Raw genomic sequence first — 8,256 nt, forward strand, 5'->3', positions numbered from 1 at the left:
ATTCCTGGTGCTGCCCTCTCCCCAAGCTCTTCTCTATCCCTTTAGTCTTGGGGTGCTGCCCTGTCCCAAGTCCCTCTTTATCCCGTTAGTCTTGGGGTGCTGCCCTGTCCCAAGCTCCTCTTTATCCCGTTCCGTCATGTCCGTTCTCACCACACCTCGCTCCTTCACGCCCCCCTATTCTTTGGCAGGATAAAGGGCAGACAGCCCTGATCTGCATGTCTAACGAAGTCATGCGGGCGTCCCACGTATTGTCATGCAGTTTTCGACGCAAGTCAAAGGCCGTGGGGAAACTCCGTTCCCTGCGCTGTGCTCCCCGGGGGCAGTCTGTAGCCAGCGCACGTCACGAGCTTGCGCGACGGTGGATGTAGCCAGTGCACCGGCAGCTATTGCGTGCAAGATGTGAACATAATGCAGGGACCGCAATTGGGATATGAAATTGAGTGCCGTCAGCTCGTTGGTCTAGGGGTATGATTCTCGCCTTGGGTGCTAGAGGTCCCGAGTTCAAATCCCGCACGAGCGCGGTTCTTGCTGTAGGAGGAAAGCGCCTTTGTTAAGTAAGCCCGAGTAAGGCAAGGATTTATGGGTTCGGATGTATCTTCGCGTGATGGTCCCTTGTCTCAACGGCAATCATTGTAACAACCATCCCATGCACACTGGCTGCAGGCAGTGTAACAGGCAATATGCTTTCTTGCTTTTTTCACTCATGGTTGTTCTGTCACATAGATCGAACTCACAGTGACGAGGCACAGAATGGCCCGGAAACCCATATGTCCTTCAACGCTTTACATTTGTATGCGGGCATCTTTGACAATAACCGGGCTCGTCTGGGCTTAAACCCGTGACCTCTGGCACTCCAAGCGCGAGGCACACAGTGCATACCTGGCTCGTACCAATGAGGCGGGGTAGATATAAGACCTTACCTCTACTAACACTACCTCTCGGAAGACCTGGGCGTGCCCCTGTGCTTCCACAGTGCGTGTGTTCGCGCAGAGGCGATGAGCGGTGTTCGGGTAGTGAAGAACGGCTACTTCACCTAAAAATTTGGAGCATGCCCAAAGGATTTTAATGCAACTGTTCTCACGAATCGAACTTACGCGTCTGATTCACCACTAGCGAAAACTGCAAAAAGGTGCTACCCTCCTGTTAACCATGATCTTGAGTTTTCCGGCAGAACACATGGGTTGGTTGATTGCAATGACCAGCGTTGTCGATCATCAAGCGAAGACATCGCCGAACTCACATGACCAACGCACCCTTGGGCATGTTCGACGCATGCGAGTGCCGGGCTCGGGCTCGTTAATAAGCGGGCTCGTCCGGGATTTGAACCCCGGGATCTCTCGCACCCTAAGCGAGAATCATACCCCTAGACCAACGATCCGATAACATGCCTCGTGAAGTCCCAATTCTGGGCCACTCCATTACTTTCACATCGCACGGTGTATGACTCTGCGCACACTGGCCACACCCACATAGGAAGGTGTCGCAGCAGAACCCGCCCCGAGGCCGAGTTTCTCTGTTGCCGGCGCGGTATCACACGCCTGCCGCCGTCGGTAACTGCGAAGTCCGTCCCAGTGCCTACCCGCGAACAAGAAGCAAACACGAACTCAGTTAGTGGCCTGTGCCGGGAAGTTCAGTTGAAATCGCCGGCCGCGGCAGGGTCCCTCACCTGCGAGCCATACACGCGATTTCAAACAGGAAAACCAAGGTGATGTAGATGACTTCGTGGACTGGAACGTACATCACTCTGGTGTTTGGGAGTTCCTCCGTCACGCGCGCCGCCTTTTTTCCTTTCTCCTCCCCCTCTTCTTGCCTTTCCGCCCACTTCCATCGTTCCCCGTGTCCGCCCCTCGCCGAACTTCTCGACAATCGACACCAGCCTTCTGTGCGCTTCTGCGCCAAGCCCATCTGCATTTGAAAATCGAATATCTGAGTACTTTGAAGGGACCCATTGCATCCCGCCAAGCGAAATTCCCTACTGCAGGTGGTTAAGTGTCGCGAATATATTACGTACGTTGTTCACTGCATTACTGAGGAACATTATTCACATAGATAAGACAGTAGCATTACCTTCATTCCTCCGATAAAAACCAGGAGAATGGAGATAAGTTGGGTTATACGATTGTAACCCAATGTATACTGGGGTTATACATTGGGCTAACCCAACTACATCTCCATTCTCCTGGTTTTTATCCGAGGAATGAGTCTGATACTACTGTCTTTTCGCGAATACATGTAATTGCTGATGGAGGATTAAGCGTTTTTTGGTAATAAGATAAGGTGGTCACTTCATCCCCAGCCCGTTGTCTAAAAACGCTTTAGATTTTCTTGATGGGGATCATTGGAATCTAGCGGTTTGGAAGACAAAATTCGACGTGAATCGGGTTCTTTCTCTAAACATTGCACAGCCTCAGGTGCCGAACGAAATCAATCAACATCCACAGAATTGTATTTCCGTTCAAGGAACATGCATTCCGTGCTAACGGCTCCTCCACATGCATCGCCAGAAATAATTTGCAGCTTGCACGTCAGTGCAACCCCAATGGTCACGTCCAAGCCCGATTACTACGACCATACCCCCTTAGGACAGTCTGTAGCAAAAGTGCTCTACGCCATAACCTTCTGAGACGATGGGTGTGGCCAGTGTGCTGATCCGTACGCCTTATGATGTGAAGGTAACGGCACGGCTCACAATTGGGACCTTGTCGCGCGTACCATCGGCTCGTTGGTCTAGGGGTATGATTCTCGCTTCGGGTGCGAGAGGTCCCGGGTTCAAATCCCGGACGATCCCGTATCTTGCGGCCAGGGGTATCCAGTTGATATCCCTATGCGTTCAAGCACATACGGGTGTCTTGGACCTTTGCGTCCCGCCAGACGCTTTTCACACAAACATCCCTAAGTACGGAACTAACAAGCCTCACCGTATGCAACTTGGAATGCTCCAAACATCGGATTAGCTGCAACAGCGCCATGATGTGTGATCAGCTATAAAAACCTGCGTTTTCATCCGGTGGCATTTTTGATTGGTCCTTAAATATCTCTTTGCCATGTCACGTTTTGCTACTTTGTTATTGGAAGTCGTAAAACCAAAGACGTCTAGTTTTGATTCCTTTTTTTATTCGGTGAGTGGTGTAAACTTCACTAATTTTAGGACAGCAGGTTTTGGGTTTATTATCATGGAGTCCATTAACACTTTTAAAGATGACATGGATAAATGAACAATGGTGATTAACTTTTGAACCGAATCAACCTTGTTTTATGCTGAACACAAAAGCGTGCTTCAAACACCCGACTATTATCTCGCAAATCCTAAGCAGTCGAATAGCACGCCGTCTTATTCTTTCTCCAATCCCGTACTTTATCCTGTGCCAATTCTTGCGCTGCCTGTCCCCAAGCTCTTCTTTATCCCGTTCCGTCATGTCCGTTCCCGCCACACCTTGCTTTGTCAAATCCCCCTGCTCTTTGGCAGGCCAGAGGGCAGACAGCCCTGATCTGCATGTCCAACGAAGTCATGTGGGCGTCCCACGTATTGTCATACAGTTTTCGACGCAAGTCAAAGGCCGTGGGGAAGCTCCCTTCCCTGCGCTGTGCTTCCCGGGGGCAGTCTGTAGCCAGCGCACGTCGCGAGCTTACGCGATGGTGGATGTGACCATTGCATCGGCAGCTGTTGCATGCATGATGTGAGCATAATGCAGGGACCGCGATTGGGATGTGAAAGCGAGCACCGTCGGCTCGTTGGTCTAGGGGTATGATTCTCGCTTTGGGTGCGAGAGGTCCCGGGTTCAAATCCCGGACGAGCCCGGTTGTTGCTGCAGGAGAACGCGCCTTTGTTAAATAAGCTCGAGTAAAGCAAGGGTTTATAACTTCGGATGTGTAATCGCGTGGTGGTCCAGTGTGTCGACGATAATCATTGCAGCAAACCATCCCATGCGCACTGGCTTCAGGCAGTGTAACAGGCAATATGCTTTCTTGCTTTGTATTTTTCACTCATTGTTGTTCTGTCAGATCGAACTTACAGTGACGAGGCACGGAATGGCCCGGAAACCCATATGTCCTTCAACGCTTTAAATTTGTACGCGGGCATCTTTGACACTAACCGGGCTCATTATTGTCAACGATACCCAGTTACGTATTGGGTATCGTGGGCCTAAACCCGTCACCTCTCGCGCTCCAAGCGCGAATCACGCAGCGCATACCCGGCCCGTGCCAATGAGGCGGGGTGAATAACACTGCTTCTCGGAAGACCTGGGTGCCCCCCTGTGCGTGCGTAGTGCGTGTGCTCGCGCAGAGGCGATGAGCGGTGTTCAGGTAGTAAAGTACGGCTATTTCACCTAAAACTTCGGAGCAAATCCGAAGGATTTTGATGCAACTGTTCTTACGAATCAACCTTACGCGTCTGATTCACCACTAGTGAAAACTGCAAAAGGGTGTCACACTCCTGTTAACCATGATCTTGAGTTTTCCGGCGGAAGACATAGGCTGGTTGGTTGCAATAACCAGCGTTAAAGCATGTATCACCATCAAACGAAGACATCTCCGAGCGCCCAAGAGCCACGGACCCTTGGGCATGTTCGACGCATGCGACTACCTCTGACAGCAATAGCTGGGCTCGTCCAGGATTTGAACCCGAGACCTCTCGCACCCTAAGCGAGAATCATACCCCTAGTCCAACGAGCCGATATCATATCTTGTAACGTCCCAATGCTGGTCCGCGCCGTTACTTTCATATCATATCATTGCTTTCATATCTTCCATACACCATATTTCATATGGTGTATGGCTCTGAGCACACTAGCCTCACCCACATAGGATTGTGTCGCAGCAGGACCCGCCCCGCGGCCGAGTTTCTCTGTTGCCGGCGCAGTATCACACGCCTGCCGCCGCCGTTAAATACGAAGCCCGTCCCAGTGCCTACCCGCGAACAAGAAGCAAACTCGATTTCCCAGCCCAGCAAAACAGTTAAAGAGGGGCATGGTCTAGGGGTATGAATCTCGCCTTGGGTGCGAGAGGTCCCGGGTTCAAATCACGAACGAGCCCTTTTCTTGCTGTTAGAGGTACTCGCATGCTAATTCTATACGTAGAAACACATCTGGGAGTTTTGAACCTTCTGTGACTCATTAGCCCACTAGCCCTTTTCATGCAAGCACTGCTGAACAGAGAGCTAACGAAACCGACCACATTAAGCCTTAAATGTTCGGAACATCGGATGCCAGCAACATTTTGCCGATTTCCTGTCCAGGGCACCAAAAAACCCAAATTTCCCGCACAGGAAGGGTTTTTGCTCCGTCGTTAGGCATCTCTTCGTCATGTCAGGTTTCGGTCATTTACGATTGGTAGTCGTGAGGTGAAATACATTCAGCTGTGATTCATTTGTCATTTAGTTTGAGTCGCTGTGCGGTGTAATTTTCATTTTTTGGAAAAGCAAATTTGAATATATCATTATTGACTTCAGTTCCACTTACCAGCGCTAATATGGATGCATCAACAATGGTGGAAAGCTTTTGAATAGCATCAACACTGTGTTACAATAGCTCCGTTTTTTACCTTGATTGCCGCAGTCCTGAGTGGCAGAACTTAGTGAAAGTGTGCAGGAACAGAGCCATTGACGTAGCATATCTAGTCAGCAACTTTTTGCGCTTCGGCTTTTACCTCTATGACTTTTATCAGTGATTTTCTTTTGTCGCTGTTTACCGATGTTTCGATGCCCTCAAAAATCATATGGTTGGCGTCGCGGCTCGGGGCTCCGCCCTCTACCACTTCGAGAAGAGGCATGACGGTGGGCTCTATCAATCAGCGCGGCCGCCCACAGTCTACCACTTCCTACCAGCAATCTTCTGATCAGATCCCCAGAATGTCAAAAGGCGAGAACTAAATGGTTTGTTCACTGGCGTTTCGTGCCCCAGTATCTCTCAGCTTGTTCTTAACAATGATCTGGCCAAAAAGGATCGCTTTCTCTCTGTACGACTCTGTTCTTGCAGGTCGGGCACTGATCAATGAGAACATGACAAAATGATACGAACGATCTGGTGTAAAGTTTGCACGATCATCTCATGTCGCTTGGACTTAATCCTTCACCCTTGCAACCTTCGTTAAAAGAAGTGGGCGTAATTTTTGGAACGCAAGTTTTGGATTCATCATCATTGATTTCAATATCACTTTTAATGATGATATGGATCAATCAACAACAGCTTTTCAATGAGAATCATACCCCTAGAACAACAAGCCGATAATCCCGTTTTAAGCGTCACATTCTGGGTCACCCGTTCATTTCCAATTGTACAGGCGACGGTTTCAGGCACCGAAATTCTGAACTATCCAGAAGGATTTCGAGAAAGCTGGCATTACTGACCAACTCGTATACGTGTGATCTATCGAGAAGTGAACAGTACAAAAAGGTGGGATGATTCCTTTAAAGAAGCGTGGTAGGGCCAAAGGAAAAGCCGCGAAAGATAACTCTCTAGTGATAACAATGTATGATTGACGTTGATAAGATAAACACATTACGTGCAATTGCCTTCGCATGTACCTGTAACGCTTGCCCTGAAAAGCGATGTTTCCGGGGAACACTACAATATCTAAGGATTATTACAATGAACAGCTTGTATTACTTCATCGGAGAACCTAAAAATATATTGATCGATTGTCGCGAACTCTATATTATTCTTGTGTCTAGTTAGTAGTTGCAGCTATTGTTTTGGCACAAAATTGGTTGAAACAGCTGATCCTCTCTGGATTATGGCCCATTTCAATGGTACTGTATATTTATGTATATACACATATGGATATACACTTATATATACATGCACATACGTCGGTAATGATTTAACTACATATTTATGAACAATGTTTATATATATATATATATATATATACATGTGTGTGTGTGTGTGTGTGTGTGTGTGTGTGTGTGTGTGTGTGTGTGTGTGTGTGTGTGTGTGTGTGTGTGTGTGTGTGTGTGTGTGTGTGTGTGTGTGTGGTGTGTGTGTGTGTATGTGTGTGTGTGTGTGTGTGTGTGTGTGTGTGTGTGTGTGTGTGTGTGTGTGTGTTGTGTGTGTGTGTGTGTGTGTGTGTGTGTGTGTGTGTGTGTGTGTGTGTGTGTGTGTGTGTGTGTGTGTGTGTGTGTGTGTGTGTGTGTGTGTGTGTGTGTGTGTGTGTGGTGTGTGTGTGTGTGTGTGTGTGTGTGTGTGTGTGTGTGTGTGTGTGTGTGTGTGTGTGTGTGTGTGTGTGTGTGTGTGTGTGTGTGTGTGTGTGTGTGTGTGTGTGTGTGTGTGTATATCGTGTCCGGGCTAGAGCTGCCCCTTGTGAGCCTGCAGGCCCGCAACAAACAGGCTTAACCTGGCATTGACCGGGCTGCTCAGTGGCATAACACTGACCGGAGGAGGCATGGGTCGGCCTCGTCACGACCTAGAGCACGGCTAAGTCTGGTCGACGTTGTCAGCCGTTTACGAAACTTGGACACATCGATGCAAAGCGTCAATATAATTTTTCTCTTGCATAGTTTGCGTGTAACGACGGTTTAGAAACGCCTTGGCGTGTAAAAGGACATAATTTTGTGACACTAAAACATGTAAGCTACGTTTATGTCTTATGTTGTCATGCTGTTTCATGTTACTTATGACAAGTACGATTTCTCAGTGCTGGTCTTGGAAAATCGAGCCAACACAATAAATAGCTTTGTAAAATGGCTGCAGCCCTTGGTTGTGGAACTTATATCATGATAAAACAGAAAATACTTAGCAGGAATACAAACTATGCTTCTGGGCCTGTGCGGGCTTTTTCTTAAGCAAAATATCTTGCGGGGAAGGATGAGAATCAAAATTTTGGTGTGGGGCGCGCGCGGGCTTTCCAAATCCCCAAACGAAGCAGTGCTAACCCGGGCTCTGATCAAGAAGAATGCGAAGAGTTTGGACGCGATGGGTTGGAGTTAGCTTGCAATATATGCATAATATATTGTCTTGCATGGTTTGAACTGAATCTTTCAGACTAAACCGATGTTTTTAACTAATGGTTTGAGGTGCAAGCCTGCGTATTTGGTTTGGGCAATTACAATGGGTTATTTTTATACCTTGGGCAAAAGTGAATATGCCTACAAACTCGCGGCGAAAAGGCGCAGAATGGCGCAGAATCCCATATGCACTTCTACGCATCGAAGGAATGGACGAGGACCTCACAGTACCTTCCATACCTTACCATACCTTGCCTACTGTACGGCTTCGAGCACACTGGCCACGACCGACCACCGGCTCACCAGGGCACTGC

General features: G+C 48.5%; 2 non-coding genes across 2 annotated transcripts; both read left to right on the plus strand.

The window, feature by feature from the left end:
- Window positions 1-2,716: 2,716 nt before the first annotated feature.
- Window positions 2,717-2,788, plus strand: TRNAP-CGG (transfer RNA proline (anticodon CGG)). Its single transcript has one exon. It is a non-coding gene; the product is annotated as a tRNA-Pro (tRNA).
- Window positions 2,789-3,726: 938 nt separating this feature from the next.
- Window positions 3,727-3,798, plus strand: TRNAP-UGG (transfer RNA proline (anticodon UGG)). The gene has a single exon. It is a non-coding gene; the product is annotated as a tRNA-Pro (tRNA).
- The last annotated feature ends 4,458 nt before the right edge of the window (window positions 3,799-8,256 follow it).

The sequence above is a fragment of the Pollicipes pollicipes genome, unplaced genomic scaffold (genome assembly GCF_011947565.3).
Source record: "Pollicipes pollicipes isolate AB1234 unplaced genomic scaffold, Ppol_2.1 Scaffold_6138;HRSCAF=7277_pilon_pilon_pilon, whole genome shotgun sequence".
Taxonomy (NCBI): Eukaryota; Metazoa; Arthropoda; class Thecostraca; order Pollicipedomorpha; family Pollicipedidae; genus Pollicipes; species Pollicipes pollicipes.